General features: G+C 42.2%; 1 protein-coding gene across 6 annotated transcripts in view; it reads right to left on the reverse strand.

Annotated features, from left to right (window-relative positions):
* capn15 (calpain 15) overlaps nt 1-19,051 on the reverse strand; it is a 203,123-nt gene that overhangs the window by 122,324 nt on the left and 61,748 nt on the right. The window contains exons 4-5 of one of the 6 annotated variants that reach the window (XM_069905976.1): nt 14,021-14,112; nt 2,561-2,685 (exon numbers count right to left, since the gene is read on the reverse strand). The exons of 4 other annotated variants lie outside the window; for them this stretch is intronic. The gene's annotated coding sequence lies outside the window, so the exon portion shown is untranslated. The remainder of the gene's footprint in view (nt 1-2,560; nt 2,686-14,020; nt 14,113-19,051) is intronic. One more of the 6 variants, XM_069905975.1, reaches the window with a different exon arrangement.

Raw genomic sequence — 19,051 nt, forward strand, 5'->3', positions numbered from 1 at the left:
CTCAGATGCAGAAGCAAACAGAGTGGCCACTTCAACCAGCACTTGTTACCTTCAGTTAGGCAATATTGAAAGCTTTTTCAGACAGCATTGCAGCTTTGCCTATCAGAAGGTCCGTATCCATGCTGACAGACTGAACTGTAGCTCTTCAGGCAAACTCAAATGCATTTAGTGTCCAGAGGAAGTAAATGGTAAACAATAATTTGAGCCTGGGCTCTTCATCAGGAATAATATTTCCTCTGGATGTTGCGTGATCAGCTGAGTTTCTCCAGCACATCGGTGTATTCCATTCTGCAGACACTCTTTTTTAACTAGTATTTTCCATAGTGTGCCAACTCTAGGTGGACCCTCCCTGCAGGCCTGGCCATCACTGAACTCCAACCTCCTCAAGATGAATCCTGTCTCCAGTATATCTATAACCAAGGAAGGGTCCAATCTAAGAGAAAACTCCACAATGCCACACTGATTTTGTATTTTAGCAAATCAAAATACAGTGTGATTAACTCTTCTACCAAACCTCCTCTTAATGGCTTCTGCTTCAAGAACAATTCCAGTTTGTCTGTCCACACAACTTCCTCATTCCTCAAGCATTTTACCTCCTTTAAGCTCAGAGTAGCCCAAATTTGATCATTTTATTCTTGTTTTGAATGCATAGGTACTGTAATGGTGCAGTAAAGTGGAGCAAACTCTGGCTGGTGTCCCAGGCGGAACATAAATTACAACTGTATACAAGTAGCAATGAAGAGGTGGCAGTGATGGATGAATGTCACCACCACAGAGACCTTGAAGTGTAATGGCCCATACCAGAGGCAGCCTGTAGCAAATGGGGCATGAAGCAGCTTTCCAAAGATTTCCTGAGCTACTAGCACCCACAATCAGTAAACATGCATCAAAGCCAGATGGCTAAAACACCAATATCTAAAACACTGCAGACACTGGGAGTCACTATTTTGGAGGATCTTTCCTGGACTGAACACACTAATGGTATCGTGAAGAAAGCACATCAGCACTCAAGAGTTTGCAGAGATTTGGTATGACATTGGAAACCCTGGCAAATTTCGACAGATGGGTGGTGGAAAGTATGCTGAAAAGGAATCTCAGCATTGTATGTGAAGACATGTATGTAGTCTGACAATAAATTTGAAATATGAGTTAACATTTCACCATCTACAATAATTCCTAGCTGGATAAAACATTAAATTTAAAGAAAGTCAATTGGTAAGAGGAAAGAACAAAAATAAGTAAAAACAGGAGGTTGAAATAGCAATAAAATTGGGACCATATCAGGATCCAGTGAGGAGTGTTACTGGAGAACTGATCTCAATGACAGGACATGGGATGTGGTGCTTCTGAGGATCTGCACTATCCCCTCCACTTGTAAATGCCTCAGATGACAGGTATGAAAATCACAAGTTCAAGCTCACAGAGGCCCAATCCTGGCCAAAACATTAACTGGCCACTTGGTCTATTTCACTCAATATAAATACACGCTGCTGAAGATCCAACTGCGCTGGGCAGGTCACTTCTCCAGAATGGAGGTCCATCGCCTTCCCAAGATCGTGTTATATGGCGAGTTCTCCACTGGCCACCGTGACAGAGGTGCACCAAAGAAGAGGTACAAGGACTGCCTAAAGAAATCTCTTGGTGCCTGCCCCATTGACCAACGCCAGTGGGCTGATATCGCCTCAAACCGTGCATCTTGGCGCCTCACAGTTCGGCGGGCAGCTACCTCCTTTGAAGAAGACCGCAGAGCCCACCTCACTGACAAAACACAAAAGAGGAAAAACCCAACACCCAACCCCAACCAACCAATTTTTCCCTGCAACCGTGTCTGCCTGTCCCGCATCGGACTTGTCAGCCACAAACGAGCCTGCAGCTGACGTGGACATTACCCCTCCATAAATCTTCGTCCGCGAAGCCAAGCCAAAGAAGAAATACACCGAAATACTCAGCAAGTCTCGCAGCATCCATAGGAGGTAAAGAGAAATCAGGCCTGAATCATTGAGAATAAATCTTTTACCTCCTATGGACGCTGTGAAATTGGCCGAGTTCCTCCAGCAATTCTGTGTTTTTTCTACACTCACAGTGTCTGCAGACTTTCGTTTCACTCTATTTCACTTAATGCTCAGGATGGCTGCACCACAACGAAGGCAGCAAAATCTCCTGCACAATGGGCAACGGGTGGCGAGGTGGATCTGAATTCTAGGCTAATGGCACCTTCTGTGGGAGTTCATAAAGCAGGTTGAAGTGCAGTCTGTTCCAGCAAAATCACTTCCGACTGCAGTGGGACAGCACGTAGTAATGCCAGGAAAACTCTGACAACCTGGCATAGCCAGCACATTGTTAGTGCTAGACTAGTGGATTTTTAGAAAAATTGGATGTCTGAGTATTAATATCTGAATACACTTTTCAATCATCGTAAACAGTATTCAGTAAAACTGCACCTTTGAAGATTGGTAGATGCCGTATAAATGAATTTTCCGGTTGTTTGAGACTTACTCTTGCAATGCTAACGAATACACCTGCATTAAGAATAAACAGTTTAAAAGACAATAATACTTACACTGAACAAATTTCAGATGCATGAATATATAAACCTTAAAGCACTTTACTTTATTTTCAGTCACATTCTTTGAAAACATTTAACCGTTGCTGCATCTGCAGGTTCCTCCCCATACACGGAGCCGCCTGAAAGACGAACAATAACATTATAGATCATTAATCCCTCTCCCCCCATTTTTCAGATAAAGCCTCTAACCAGGGCAACTCTTACTAAGCAGAGATAAGAAGACACTTTAAAGGAGTCACTCCAATGGCGAACAGCAACTTTATTCAAACTGCTTCTACGAGCAAAACTTGACCACGGCTCTCCCTCCGCTGGCTGAATATTTCCTCCCATCTTCACCAAAGGTTTATGTGTTACTTCAGAAAACATTTACTTCTCCAATTTCAAACATCTATTTTTACTTATTATTTTATTCTTATTTATTTTAATTTTAAAAGTTTATTTTCCTTGTTTTTTTTGCCAGTTGCTTGAAGCTGCTGGTTATTGAATTCTGGATCGCTGGGGTTTTACTGTCATAACGTTTGTCTGTGTGATTCCCCCTCCCCCTGTTTGCTGGTGCGTCCTCCCTTCTTTATTCATCTCCTGCCTGTGGGCCTGTGCTGGTCCCCCTGCCTCTCCCCCCACCTGCCTACATTTTGCTCATACTTTGCTGAAGGGCTCAGGCCCGAAACAATGGTTATGTATCTTTACCTTTGCTATGTAAAGTATACTGTTTGGCCTGCTGAGTTTAATAATGTTGCCCAGTGAAGCAGGTGAGTTTAAAAGGAGCACAGGAATCATATAGGTCATATGCATTAAATGGTAGGCTATTGAGATGTGCAAAGCAACAAAGGGATTTAGGAGTTGTGGTAAATAGTACCCTCAAGGCTGATACTCAGGTAGATGGTGTGGTGAAGAAGGCATTTGGAATGTTGGCCTTCATAAATCGGAGTATTGAATTCAAGAGTAGGGAGGTTATGATGAAATTGTACAAGGCATTGGTGAGGCCAAATTTGGAGTACTGTGTACAGTTTTGGTCACCAAATTATAGGAAAGATATAAACAAAATAGAGAGAGTGCAGAGAAGGTTCATGAGAATGTTGACAGGATTTCAAGGTTTGAGTTACAGGGAAAGGTTGTGCAGACTGGGGCTTTTTTCTCTGGAGCGTAGAAGATTGAGAGGGGACTTGATCGAGGTGTTTAAGACTTTAAAAGGGACAGAGAGTAAACGTGGATAGGCTTTTTCAATTAAGAGTGGGGGAGATTCAAACTAGAGGGCATGGTTTAAGATTGAAGGGGGGAAATTATAAGGGGAACATGAGGGGAAATTTCTTTACGCAAAGGGTGGTGGGGATGTGGAATGAGCTTCCAACAGACGTGGTTGAGGCGGGATCATTGGTTACATTTAAGCAAAAACTAGATAGTTACATGGATAGGAGAGGACTGGAGGGGTATGGACCGGGTGCTGGTCAGTGGGACTAGGAGGGTGGGGATTTGTTACGGCATGGACTAGTAGGGCCGAACTGGCCTGTTCTGTGCTGTAAGTGGTTATAGAACTTCACTGAGTGGGAGAACAGGCACATATTTCTACCAGGGGAAACAATCTGTTGGCTCTTTCACCGTCTGTCGTTGAACCAGTTCCCCTGCTACTGCCTGACCAACACAAATTAAGAGAATGACTGTAGAACATTTCAGGGTACGTCATTCTCGGTACAGAACTCCTACAATATTGAACATCATTTGGCTCACAATTATGTGAAACAAAGAAAGAATGGCACTTGAACGATCTCACAACCTACTTGATCTTTCCCTATTTTCTATGGACCAGTGACTGACGATGGATGGCAGATTCAAAGAGGGAGGTGAGTGAATGCACCCCCCCCCCCACCCTGCCCTTCCCCACTATCAATTACAAGCCATATGATGGTTAGTGCCACGCCAATACAGTGGCAGCAGCCCAGGATCGAATCCTTCACTGTAAGAAGTTTCTACATTCTCCCCGTGACCTATGTTGGTTTTCCCCAGGTGCTCGGATTTCCTTCCAGGTTCCAAAAAGATTCGGGTTGGTTGGTTAATTAAGTGTAATTGGGTTTCAATGACCAGAATGAGCTCCTACCATATTTATTTTATACATTCAGCACGGTAACAGGAACTTTTGGCCCACGAGTCCATGCTGCCCAATTCACCTCCAACTGTGATATGTTTTGAACAGTGGGAGGAAACCCACACAGATACAGGGAGAATGTACAAACTCCCTACAGACAGCATGGGATTCAAACCCCAATTGCTAGCGCTGCAAAATGCTGCGTTAACCGCTACATCAACTGTGCTATTGTAAAAAAAAATTAAATTAAATACCGTGATAAAGTTTTCCCTCATCCTCACCTCTGCCACGCCATAACACACAGATAGATAAAAACCAGTCCCCAGTTTGCTTTTACTAACTAGCAAGAAACATCTCCCTACCTAAACATTACTGGGATTGAATCATATGATGTCCAGACCAGCCCATTCTCAACAGGAGCCGTACAGCTCGGACTAAAATCATTTTAAAAAAAGATGTTTTTTTACGTAGTTGGTGGGAGAGAAGTACAGAAGAAACCAAGTAAACCTGACTGCTTCACAGGGAAAGGGGCTCATAAATTTTGAGCAGTGTCCTAAGGGGGCTGTAGGCAAAAGAAAAACGTTGAGAATGGCTGTTCGAGACCATTTCCAAATGAGTCCTCTTCATAAGCTTGTAAAAGCACATCACTGAACTGATTAAAGATTTATTCAAAGCTTTAGATGGTTTATGCTCACTGATAATAATATGTGAACAGCCTGGATAAAAATTTAAACCCAATAAATAACATAAATTGTAATAGATATTTATAAATTATTAATTCTTAGCTGTTCATTTTTCCTAGGTAACAATAAAAATCTTACTTTATATCTACTTTGTTGTTTACTACCACTCTCCGCTTTGCTCAGTGTGCTGAATGCACAATGTCCATCGAATAATCAGGGCAGCAGTAATGAGGAGAGAAGAACAAAGCCACACACATCTGCAGGGTGAGAAGGGAACCAGGAAATCCCATGGAGCCACTCCAGCAAGCACTATTGTGCCACAGCATTCAGTGCCCACCCACGCCTGAAACGCACCTCCAGCAGGCAAAGTAAACAGTCTCTGTTGCACATGTTCTGCTCACAACCACTCTTATAAAATAGAGATTAGGGGCAAGGCCGATCTGCTGTCCCTTGACACCAAACTGTCTCATCTGTAGCTTGGAGAATCACCCTCTCACAATCAGTTAAAAGCTTGTGGTTTCAAGTAGCACTCAAGAGATTGAACTCTGTGAATCGGGAGCAGAGCCTGGCACTGACCATCCGTGGAAGCATTAAAACCACAGCCTCCCCAGTGAATGTAGAAAAATGTAGCAACACTTCAGAACAGGAGCAGTTTCTCCTGATTCTAATAGCGAACATTTACCTCAAGGAAACATCACTGGGTGGGATGGGAGGAGGGAGGGGGGGGAGAAAATGGCACTGTATATGTGTGAAAAGGAAAAAGTGTGTATCATGGTTAATGTGATTTATGGTGTGAAAAATAAAAAATTGAAAAAAAAAAGGAAACATCACTGAAAAGGGTTATATTTTTGTTTGCGGTCTCTGCAGGACAGCCTGTTGCATTTCTTAGTGTATAATAATAATTTGTTCAAGGGATATTGGCTTGGCAGGCTGAGGGCAGCACAGTTAGTGTACTGGTGTGTACAACAATATTACAACACCAGCAACCGGGGTTCAAATCTGGCACTGTCTGCAAGGAGTTTGTATGTTGTCCCTTTGTCTCCGTGGGTTTCTTCCCACCCTCCAAAAATAAGTATGGGGTTGTAGGTTAATTGGGGTATTTGGGCAGCATGGGGTGGAAGGGCCTGTAACCACGATGTATGTCGAAATTAAAAAATTTAATTTAATTACCCGTCCCTAATTAGTTTTGAGGAGGTGGTGGGAAGCTACTTCCTTGGACTGCTAGTATCTTTTGTGTGTGGGTGTTCCCTCAGTGGTGTTGGGACAGAGTCTCAGGACCCAGAAACGGTAAAGGAATGTTGATGGATTTTCAAGTCAGAACAGTGTGTGGCTTGGCAGCAACTTCCTGATGATGGTGTTCCCATGCTTTTACTGTGCTTAGAAACTTCTTCAAGGATACAGTTAGCGCAAGGCTGTTCAGTGTCAGCGACCGGGACTGGGGTTTGAATCTGACACTGTCGGTAAGGAGTTTGTATGTTCTCCTGCGTCTGGATGGGATTCCTCTGACCATTCAAAATCGTATCGGGGGTGTAGGTCAATTGTGTGGAACTGGGTGACATGAGCTCATGGGCTAAAGGGGCCTGTTACTGTGCTGTATGACTAAAAAAAAACGAGCATAATTAAGAAAGGGGAACAGATGGACATTGTTTACTTGGATTCCGGAAGGCATTAAATAAATGACTTATCCATGAGATAAGGTTGCATAGAGTTGGGGGTGATGTATTAACATGGATAGAAAATTGGTTAATCAACAGAAAGCAGAGAGTTGGGGTACAGGGATGCTTTTCTGGTGAATGGAGTGCCACAGGGGTCAGTGCTGAGCCCACAACTGTTCGCGACATACATTAATAATTCGGTCAAGGGATGATCTGGAAGAGGGGATGGAGGGTAGTGTATCTGTTTGCTGATGACACTAAATTGTGTGGAAAAGCAAATTGTCTGGAGCATGCAGAGAGTTTGCAGAGAGATGTAGATGGCTCGCCATATAACACGATCTTGGGAAGGCGATGGTCCTCCATTCTGGAGACGTGACCTACCCAGCGCAGTTGGATCTTCAGCAGCGTGGATTCGATGCTGTAAGCCTCTGCCATCTCGAGAACTTCGATGTTGGTGATGAAGTCGCTCCAATGAATGTTGAGGATGGAGCGGAGACAACGCTGGTGGAAGCGTTCTAGGAGCTGTAGGTGATGCCGGTAGAGGACCCATGATTCAGAGCCGAACAGGAGTGTGGGTATGACAACGGCTCTGAATACGCTAATCTTTGTGAGGTTTTTCAGTTGGTTGTTTTTCCATACTCTTTTGTGTAGTCTTCCAAAGGCGCTATTTGCCTTGGCAAGTCTGTTGTCTATCTCGTTGTCGATCCTAGCGTCCGATGAAATGGTGCAGCCGAGATAGGTTAACTGGTTGACCGTTTTGAGTTTTGTGTGCCTGATGGAGATGTGGGGGGGCTGGTAGTCATGGTGGGGAGCTGGCTGATGGAGGACCTCAGTTTTCTTCAGGCTGACTTCCAGGCCAAACATTTTGGCAGTTTCCGCAAAACATGGTTATCCAACTGCACGAAAACCAACAAGGTAAAGATACAGTATATAACCAATGTTTCGGGCCTGAAACACCTGCCTGCTTTTTTTGCTTATACCGTGAAGAGCTCAGACCCGAAACATCTGTTATATACTGTACCTTTACCTCCTATGGATGCTGCGAGACTGGCTGAGTTCCTCCAACATTTCTGTGTGTTTTTAGTATAAACTATGGAGATAGGCTGCCCCACTGGTCTGATGTGCTGGATACTGATAAATGGTCCCTGAGTGGCAAAGCAACTTCATGATGCTTCTTTCACCTAATTACATGATCTTAATTAAATTTTTTTTAAAACACAGGAGGTTGCAAAATGTGAATTCTAAATCTGAAGGTTGGCTGGAAAGCTTTAGCCAGCAGAAGATAAAACAGAGAGGATACTGCAAACTCCCACAAAAATCGTCACGATTCCAAGCTCTCATTTACAACGGCATCTCACCTCCCTTCAGCTGGAGACACTAACTAACAGCAAACAGTAGTTCTGATATTTAATATCTTCCCAACAGCTTAGGCTCTTAAACCTCCCCTTGCTACATGAATCGGAGACTGCCCCAATACACAAAGGGATCATGGGCACTTGTACAGTCACTTTTTGTACTGGGATAACTGAATATTTACTATCCATATCTATTTTTATAGTAACTGTCTTTTTAATCAAGCAAGTGTATATTGTAATTGCACTTTTAATTTACAAAGTACCTACTCAGCTGCAGCCTGAATTTCAGTGCAGTGCTCCTCTACTTACAATGGTTCACTTACAATTTTTCAAATTCTCGAACATCCTCACAAGAGAGAGAGAGATTGACGACCCTGTTGCTTTAACATCCCCACCATCAAACAATTAATTCTAGTTCAGTGCTTAACACTTGGTATTGATCGACAGCAGTTCCACCAAAACCAGGTACTGTACAGTACCTATTCTTTTTCAACTCATGACTTTTTCCACTTACGATGGGTTGGCTCTTAACTGTCTGCTCAACTCAAGGGCAGTTATTTGAGAAAGGATATGCTGGCATTGGAGAAGGTTCAGGTAAGATTTACAAGAATGATTCCTGGAATGAAGGGATTAACATATGAGGAACATTTGACGGCTCTTGGACTGGAGTTCAAAAGAATGAGGAGGGACATGATAGAAGGATTTTGAATGTTGAAAGGTCTAGAGATCGTAAAGGGGGCAAAGTTGTTTCCAATGGCAGGGGAGTCAAGGACAAGAGGACACAACAGGATTGAAGGGTGCCCATTTAAAAAGAGAAGCGGAGAAATGTCTTCAGCTGGATAACCGCTATGGGCTGCTATAAAGAACAGGTTATTGGGTGTGTTTAAGGCAGAGATTGATAAATATCTGAATAGTCAGGGCATCAAAGGTTCTGGGGAGAAAGCAGGGCAGTGGGACTGACAAGATCGCCCAAATCCGTGACCTCTACCAGCATAAAGGAATATCATCATCTCCAGGAACTCTTCCAGATCACACATCATCCTGAATTGGAAGTGTCTCCTTGTTCCTTCATCACTGCTGGGTCTCAATCCTAGACCTTTCTTCCCATTGTGCTGTGCTGTGGGAAAACTTTTACCAGATCCAATGATTCAAGATGGTGGGCAAAGGGGCAATCAGAGATGGGCAATAAAAATGTTGTCCAGATGGGAAAAAAAACTAAGAACATTTTGTACTCTAATAAGTTGTTCCCTTTAACCATGTTTTTCCTGCAAGCAAGTAACAGAAAAATTTACAAGAATGAATCTGATTTCCAGCAAATTTTCCACTTACAAGCACAAAGAGAAATCTTCAGCAATGGATGAGTGAGAAGAGAATGGACCAGGATGCGGTGCATTTGCTATATTGCCTCCTTCCCACAGTAATGAACACACAGACTATAACTAATTGAACAGATGCACTGTTGTTCTGCCTGGCCAATTCCTGCTATAATAGGAAATCAATAGAGGCACAAGATGTGAAGAAACTTGATGCACAAAAAGGTCAAATGAAAAACTAGTCCGATAAAACAGTCACTTTTGTTTCCTCAGTTAGCAAAATATTACCATTTCCATATTTTTTAATAATATGGAAAAAAACATTCAACCCATCAAGTCTATACTTGCTCTTGGAGCTATCCTATCAATCCCTCAGCCATAAACCACACAGCTCATGGTCTGTTCTCGCTGCTGCCATCAGGAAAGAGGTGTCGGTGCCACAAGACTCGCCCCACCAGGTCCAGGAACAGCTGCTCCCCCTCCTCCATCAGACTCCTCAACAACAAACTCCATCAGGGCCCATTTAAGGATTCTTTGCTCATTTTTATTACTGAATTTTTTTGTATTTGCAGTTTTGTTTATATTTTACTTTTGTATACATTTCTTTCTTCTTAATTTCAGTTTACGGTTACCAGTAATTACTTTGACAAAATATTTGAACCATGCCCATTTGCACCTTGCCGATTCTCTTACCTCATGCCTATATTTTACAGCAGGCAATTAACCTAACTCTCCAATGGTCCTTGGGATGTTGGAAGAAACCACGGGATTTAGAGAACATGCAACCTCCCCAAAGACAGCAGTGGAGGTAATTACCAAGCTCAGATCACTGTAGCAATGAGATAGATGTACAACCTGCAACACCACCATGCCACATTACTGCTGATCATTACATTTCCATAGGGCAGCGGTACGCGCAATGCATTAACAACGCCAACGATTGGGACCAGGGTTCGAATTCCTCGCTGTCTGTAAGGAGTCTGTACATTCTCCCCATGTCTGCGTGGGTTTTCCCCAGGGGCTCCGGTTTCCTCCCACTATTCAAACAATACTGGGGCTGTAGGTCAATTGGGTGTAATTGGGTGCCATGGACTCATAGGCTGAAATGTCCTGTTACCGTGATGTATATCTAAATTTAAAAAGAAATTAAATTCAGATAAGGATCGTCCCTGTTTTACACAGCTTCAAACAGCAAGAGCACTTAGTTCCTGCACAGGATCCCCCCTTGGTGCTTGATAGAACTGATGACCTTAATGGAGAGGACTCATGCTAACATACTAAGAGGTTTGAGCATCCTTCTTGTAACTACCTCAAGAAGATCTAATATAAAATAAAAAGACAATGCAGGAAAAATTCAGTGGATCAGGTGGTGTCTGTGCAAAGAGGAACAGTTACATTCAAGCTCCAAATCCTTCCTCAACCCAGTAGACCCAGAGTTTTGTTTTCTGGGGAACTTTACCACGGTTGGTAGATCACTAACTAATTCTCAAACTAAATTCACAGAAATTGCCTTATGTGTGGCCAGCAAGTGCATAGCAATAACATGGAAGTCTGGCTCCTATCTACTCATGGATAGGTGATTCTTCAGAGATGAATAGCTGCATCCCACTTGAAAAGGTCAATACAATCTCAGGAAGGGATAATAACACCTTCCTAAAAATCTGGCAGCCTTATTTAGAGCATATAGGTACCAATATCTTTTTCTTTTCTTCTTTGGCTTGGCTTCGCGGACGAAGATTTATGGAGGGGGTAAAAAGTCCACGTCAGCTGCAGGCTCGTTTGTGGCTGACCAGTCCGATGCGGGACAGGCAGACACGATTGCAGCGGTTGCAAGGGAAAATTGGTTGGTTGGGGTTGGGTGTTGGGTTTTTCCTCCTTTGCCTTTTGTCAGTGAGGTGGGCTCTGCGGTCTTCTTCAAAGGAGGCTGCTGCCCGCCAAACTGTGAGGCGCCAAGATGCACGGTTTGAGGCGTTATCAGCCCACTGGCGGTGGTCAATGTGGCAGGCACCAAGAGATTTCTTTAGGCAGTCCTTGTACCTTTTCTTTGGTGCACCTCTTTGGTGCACCACTGCCACCAATATAGGGTTATGATTGCTACTGGCTAGTCAGTAGACCTCTGTAAAGATTTTAACACTGGGGATTATGGTGTCTCCATAATCATATGGATTTTACTGTATGCACTGACAGTGGGATGGTCTTTTAGTGTTCTTTCTCTGTTTAGTAGGAAGGAAGGGGATGGAGGGAGGGGTTCTCGATGTTTTGTATTTGGTATGATTGTTAAGGATATTTAAAATTATAAATAAAGTATAACAAAATCCTTCTCAGAATTGAGAGAGAGAAAAATCTGCAATAGTTGTGGTCACCTCATGTCCCACACTTGCATCTCCAATAAAATCTGCAATAGTTGTGGTCACCTCATGTCCATATTCTATCACCATCAATAAAGGAGTGTTTGGAAAATGTAAAATGTTTTTGGGCCTGTTATTTTTAAGCATGAATGCATTGCTTAACTCAACTAATATTCATGACAGCAAATTCCCTCAAATTTCCCTTGACAGTGGGGGTCACAGTTAGCACAAAGTTATCACAGCACCAGTGACACAAGTTCAAATCTGGCGCTGTAAGGAGTTTGTGCGTTCTCCCCACATCTGCATCACTTTCCACCGGGTCCTCCGCTTTTTCCCCATCTTTTAAAACGTATGGGTTTGTTGGTTTATTGGGTGTAATTGGGCAGCATGAGCTTGCGGGCCAGAAGGGCCTGTTACCATCTGGATGTCTAAATAACTTGTTTTTTTAAAGCAGCCAGGTTGTTGAATATATTTAAAGCAGAGACTGATAGGTGCTTGATTATTCAGGGCATCAAAGGTTATGTGGAGAAGGCTGGGCAGACAGGCTGTGTGGGAAAATGGATCAGCTCATGATTGAATGGACTGAATAGCCTATTTCTGCTCCAATGTCTTATGGACTGTTTTATTGAGTATTTATCAGCAATGCTGCATCAACTAATAACCTCGAACTGGTGGTGGACATAAAAAAATTAAACCAGCTGAGTTCTTCCAGCATCTTTGAGTTTTTACTACAGCATCTGCAGATTTTCATGTCTCACCCCTCTTACAGCAGTGAGGTCGTCAAACTTGATAGACACAGGGATTGTTAAAACATCGTCATGATATGGAAGCTTTTGTTTTTCAAATGTTATAAATCCTTTTCCTCAAAAAAGGTTAAAGAAGAACAGCAAGACATTCAGAAACCTAACCAAACATTACTTATTACCAGGATCAAGTGGATATTGAAATAGGGAGTTTATGGTTCAGTTACATCAGGCACAAGGTTAGATCACATGGAGTATTGCATGGAGTATGATTTTCCTTATTTGAGGAAGAATATTAGTGTATTGGAAGCAGTTCAGAGAATGTTTACTGGTCTAATAGCTGAAATGTGTGGTTGTCAAGTGCAGAAGAGGCTCAGTGTCCACTGGAGTTTGGAAGAGAAGGGATTTGAGTGAAACACAAGATATTGCAAGGTCTATTGATGGGATAGATGTGGAGATATTTCTAGTGGGAAAATCTTGAGGCATGGATCATTGGGGTAACCCATTTAATTTGAGATGCGGGATGTTTTTACCTGTTGGTTAGCCAGGACATCAAAGGTTAAGGGGTGAAAAGTGGGCAGTGGGACTGAGTAGGGAAACGGATCAGCTCATGATTAAATAGCACGGCAAACTCAATAGGCTGAATGGTCAAAGGGTCTTCAAAGTGTGGAGAAAGCAGCCTTTTTCAGCTGAACTTTAGATAAATGACAAGGAAGAAATGAATAGTCATTGGAACTTGACAAGAACGAGGAATCAATTTGTCAGATGGTGTGCCAAGTTTGAGGAACCAATAGGCCTATTTTTTGCTCCCAATTCACGAATGCAACTGTGCAGACAAGTCCAACAGGACTCTGATTCACAATGCTGTCTGAATCACTTTGAATGCCTAATGCAGGTGAATTGATATCACCTCGTGCCCATCTCATACCACCGGCCTGTACTGGAAGAAGGCAGATGGAAATGTTGACTTATTGTCCATGTAGCTCCCCTGACAGCAGTTATTTATAGTGCAGTGACGGTGAAAGACATTTTATTAACTATGAAATAGTGGGCCTGCCTGTTGATCTGAAGCAGTGGTGATTACCCTCTAATCAAACCTCTTTGGATCATGCAAATTTTCCAAACACCATGAGGCCTGTAGTGACTGCCACCGCACCTGCACCATCTTGCCTAATTCCAGTCATGTTCTCGGTTTCATTTTCATTAGTGGTAAATATATCCTACATTTTCCTTGGTTCACATGTGGCAAGTCCGTTGGATATGATATTGAGATGTACCTGCAAGGTTGCAAAGTTGCTGCAGTATTAATCTTTGTAAACCACAATTGGTTTCTTCCTAATGATACCCTCATGTTGATGATCCTTATAGCCTGGGTGGGAAAGAGGATAAACTGCTTTAAAGTAAAAGTTCAGATTTCTTGTCAGAGTACATACATAACATCAAATACCCTGAAGTTCTTTCTCCTGTGCGCCAGGCAGAATTTCTACTTATCAGTAGTGCCAAAAAAAGAAAAGATACAAGAGAGAGAAATGTAAACAAACTGTGCAATACAGAAAAATATATTCAGTAATAAATAATATGCTAAGTAAGCGTCCTTAAATGAGTCCCTGATGGCGTTTGTTGTTGAGGAGTCTGATGGGGAGGGGGAGCAGCTGTTCCTGAACCTGATGGTGCGAGCCTTGTGGCACCAAGACCTCTTTCCTGATGGCAGCAGCGAGAACAGAACATGTGCATGTGGGACCTTGATGATTGTTGCTGCTCTCCCTGTAGATGTTCTTAATGGTGGGGAGGGTTTTGCCTATGATGTCTTGGGCTATGTCCCACTACCTTTTGCAGGGCTTTTTGCTCAGAGGTATTGGTGCCCCTGTACCAGGTTGCGATGAAGTTGGTCAGTACATTTTCCACTCAAGATGACCATTATATGAAATCTGAATCATTATATATGTGTGTAGGTTTCCCAGCACTGTGCTTTTACCCACCGGCCTGTCATTTCCTGCTTCCCTAATGGTATTTTCCCAGCATTATTATTTAAAATATTGAAGGCTGCTCAAGTTCATGCATGGATAAATACACTCACCAAGAGTGTTACTGATTGAAGAGCCAGGAATTGCTAGCAATTCACCCATTCTCTTTCTGAATTAGTCCCAACTCGAAAATCTCCCAGTGTCAAGGGTTTAACTCAGGAGGGATTACTTTGGACCTTTAAAGGACAGTAGATGAACCCTTAGCCCATTGCTGACAGGATTTTTAATGAGACACAATTACATGCAGCAAATGCCTAATTTCATCTGACCTGCAGGATGTCAGGCCGACAATAAAATTGCTTTGTTGCAACTTGTCTTCATGTTGAGCAAATCCTTGGCCATGGAGATGGTTTAAAAGATTTATTTCTGTATGAGGCATGATTGATGAGGTCTATATTTCTCACTCTTCCTTAGATGGCCAGATGCAAAAGGGCTGTGTGTTGTTCAATTGTTCTTCACCTGATTTACAGCTGAATTTCAGATTCTTCCCTTCCAAATAATCCAAATTTATATTCTTGTCCTCTATTTAATTCGAGTACAGTTTTCAATTTATTTTGATGTGATTTAAAATTGCTCCTATTTATTCCTCATGGAGTTCTCATGGCACGTGCGTAGCTGGTGTGGGAGGAGATGGTGAGTTTGGCAGGCTTGATCTGTTTTCTCAATATTCTGTCGTGAACGTCAGCTGAAACTAACGCTGCGTAACAGTAAATGAATGAACACCCTTTGTTTCACAGGTTGGACAAGGCAATATTATCTCCAGCAAAACACTGAAGGATAAGGTTCTTACTTCACCAGAGGCTCCAGTCCAATTACGATTTATAAGAAAGTCTAGTTTATGAATGTTAATATTTTAAAGCCATGATTAACACCCTGACAAGGTTGACCAGAAGACGTGCAACGAACAGGCTGCAATCTGTAAAGACAATGATCCTCTCAATTTCCTTAATGCCTCAGCTGGTAATAGCATCATGTCAGTGAGCCTGAAGGACAAGTCCGTGACAGCAGCAGAATCCATAATAGCTCAGTAATAAATATAAGAGAACAAGTGCAGGGAAGGGAAAGGATTCTAAGTGCAGAGCTCTTTCTGAGTCTCTGCATCAGCACAACGGCCAAATGATCTCTCTCCACAATGTCACCTCCCTGCTCTCACTAAGGGTAGGAGCATGGAACGGTACTCCGGCATCATTTACATTAAGATGATGCAGCTTAGGGGATCCGTCCATCCATCTTAATTGGGTGGAATCTCAAAAATTTGAAGACCTAGAAGCCGGCAGTGGGGTCCCAACGAATCCAACAATTTCTGTTCTTATGCGGAGTTTGTTTTTACTTTTTCATAAGAATTCTTTATGTGTAATTGTCTTATTTTACTTTTTGGCCCTTATGTCCCTAATATGTCTGGAGGGTAAAGGGACACAAATAGGGGGCAAGGACTAACTTATTGTTGCAGTCTTTCTTTTTAGGGTAATAATCTAATTTTGTCTCTGGATATATTAGTTGGGATAAAGGAGGGGGAAAAATTGGACTCAATGGTGAAGCTTGCATATAATTGGAAAATGTAGAGTGTTTTTATTATCATGGATTATTATGGATGGTTGACTCTGTTTGAGTTTGAAAAATTATAAATAAAATATTCTTTTAAAAAGATAATGTAGCTTCAGTCATCTTCTCAGAGTGATGGTGTGAAGGGAACCTTGTGGAACACAGTAGGTGTTTGCCCACAAGGCTGCTTGTTGCCACTGCAGAAGGCCCAGTGAAGCTCGAGAACAGTTGAGAACTGTCAAGTCAAGTTTATTGTCATCTGATTGTACAAGTACAACTTGACGAAACAGAATTCTCCGGTCCTCGGTGCAAAACACACAGACACACAAACAGACATAACACTCTAACAGTACATATGCAGGACAAGTATTCATACATATATACATAGAGATAAATAAATAAATAGATAAGTCAGCATTGTTTCGTGAATATGAGAGCCTCAGGTGTGCTCTAACATAGGGCCTGGGTGAAGAATTGTAGGGGAAGAGAAAAATTGTTGACTGACCATAAAAAATGCAGCCTCTGCAGTGCTGCCACTTCACTATCGGGGAGTACAGATTCATCAGTTGAGAGGGAGGATAGGTGGGAAACAGGAGAGTTCCTTCTCCATGTACCTTTTGACGCCATGGTGTCCAAAGTCAAAGGAGGACAATTAACATTATTTTGTTGTTCAAAAAATGCTCTAAGAATAATCCTGAAAATTATAGGCCAGGGATCTTATTATCAGTAGTGGGTAAGTTATTGGAAGGTGTTCTAAGAGACCAGATATACGAGTACTTATATAGACAGGGATTGTGATTGTTAGGTTGAGTTTAACCAATCTTATAGAGTTTTTTTGAGGAGGTTACCAAAAGGTTGATGAAGGAAAGACTTGTGGGTTCCATTTCAACAGTGAAGAGAAATTTGGATGGGTACACGGATGGGAGGGGTTTGGAGAGCCACAGTCTGGGTGCAGATCAATGGGAATAATGGATTGACACAAAGGGCCTGTTTCAATGGTCCTATGTCTGGTACACGTCTGGGCTAATCTATGAGCCCAGGCCTGGATATTGTCAAGTAAACTTTTACATTTGACATTTTTAGGAGGAAAATGAAGTTGAGTATAAACCCTTTGCACAATCTATTTGACAGAGTATGTCTATTCTATTTTTTTCTACCAAAGTATGGTCCCACAGGCAACAAATTCATCTGCCTGTTGAATAAGAGGATGTCACAAAACCATCTTGGATCATCTCCATTAAACTTGCATATTGGATGAGAAACCTCAATCAACCTGATCAGACAATCAAGAGAGCTCTTTGATGCTGCATCCTTAAAAAAATGTTGCTTCACATCCTCATCACCCCATTCCATATTGGGACGCCATGCTAACATAGGCATTAATGCACGAGGCTTAAATCCCTGGAAAACTTCCAACTCTCTAGTAAGGATGATATTTTTTAAAAAACACTGTGCATGAAGCAAGATCTTTTAAAAACTTTAAAAAATAGTACATCTCAAAACGAGCTGTTTTTCAAAGGATAGTTAAGAATGTAGCAAGAGCCCAAGGTTAAAGGAAGTTGAAAGATGAGAAGTAATTTTCACATTGTCTCATCAAAGCTCACAGTGCATTGAGAAGGTTAAATAAAAAAATGGGAAGCATCTATTATCACTGCCATCTCTGCGTTTATCTCGGCCTTGCTTTGAGACCTTGGTTGTACAATGCATAGCCGGGCTGGGGGTGGGGCATGAAGGATCGATACATGAGTAAACAATAGTGTTGTGATCCTGTTATAGAGATGAATATTGCCAAGAATGGAACATTGCATCTGCGAGGAAAAACTGGAAAAACTAAGGATGCTTTATTTGGAATAGAAACCAGTGAACAGGGATTTAGAGGAGGTGCATCAATTAATGAGACGGCCTAGGAAGAGTAAATAGGAAATAGACTTCTTAGACAAGGACTTAACAAAAGGGGGACAGCACAGTCAGGGAAGTGGTTAGTGCAATGCAGTTAAAACGCCAGTGACCTTGGTTCAAATCCAGCGCCATCTATAAGGAGTTAGTACGTTCTCCCCAATTCTGTGTGGGATTCCTCGAGTGCTCTGGTTTCCTCCCACCTTCAAAACATACGAGGGTTGTATGTTAATTGGGTGTAATTGGAAATCACAGGTTCATGGGCTGGAATGGCCTGTTACCATGCTATACATCTAAATTATTAAAACTTAAAATAGGGGCAAAAATTTTAAATAATTCATGGAAGATTTAGGAAAGAGAGAAAGAAATTTTTTTTCATCCAAAGGGCCTTGAAAGATGCAAGACTCTTAAAGAATATTTCATGGATGTTTCTTGGAAAACCGTGATACTGGGTTACAGATGTAATGCTGAGAGAAGACTAGATCAATGGGTCTTTTTGATTAGCACAAATGATGGGCAGAAAGGCCTCTTTCTATGCCATGAATTTTCTTTTATTTCATGTGAAGATCTTCACCACCAATCAGAGTCAGATTGGTCTGTCTTGGTATCAGGATAGAAACATGCACACACGAGTTTCGACTTGGAGTCCCTCTTAAGAGTGTATACAGTAGAAGTCCACAAATTGGGATACCTGAAACCCAAACCACCTGAGAATCTGGACTTTTTGAAAACTCTCAAACTTATAAAATTTACTGGACTTTCGTGTGCGTGCATGCATGCGAGAGCACCACAGATGCACAGCGGTAACAAGTGATCACGCTTAATTATCACAAAGAAATTCATTTG

This window comes from Narcine bancroftii, chromosome 12, assembly GCF_036971445.1.
Source record: "Narcine bancroftii isolate sNarBan1 chromosome 12, sNarBan1.hap1, whole genome shotgun sequence".
NCBI lineage: Eukaryota > Metazoa > Chordata > Chondrichthyes > Torpediniformes > Narcinidae > Narcine > Narcine bancroftii.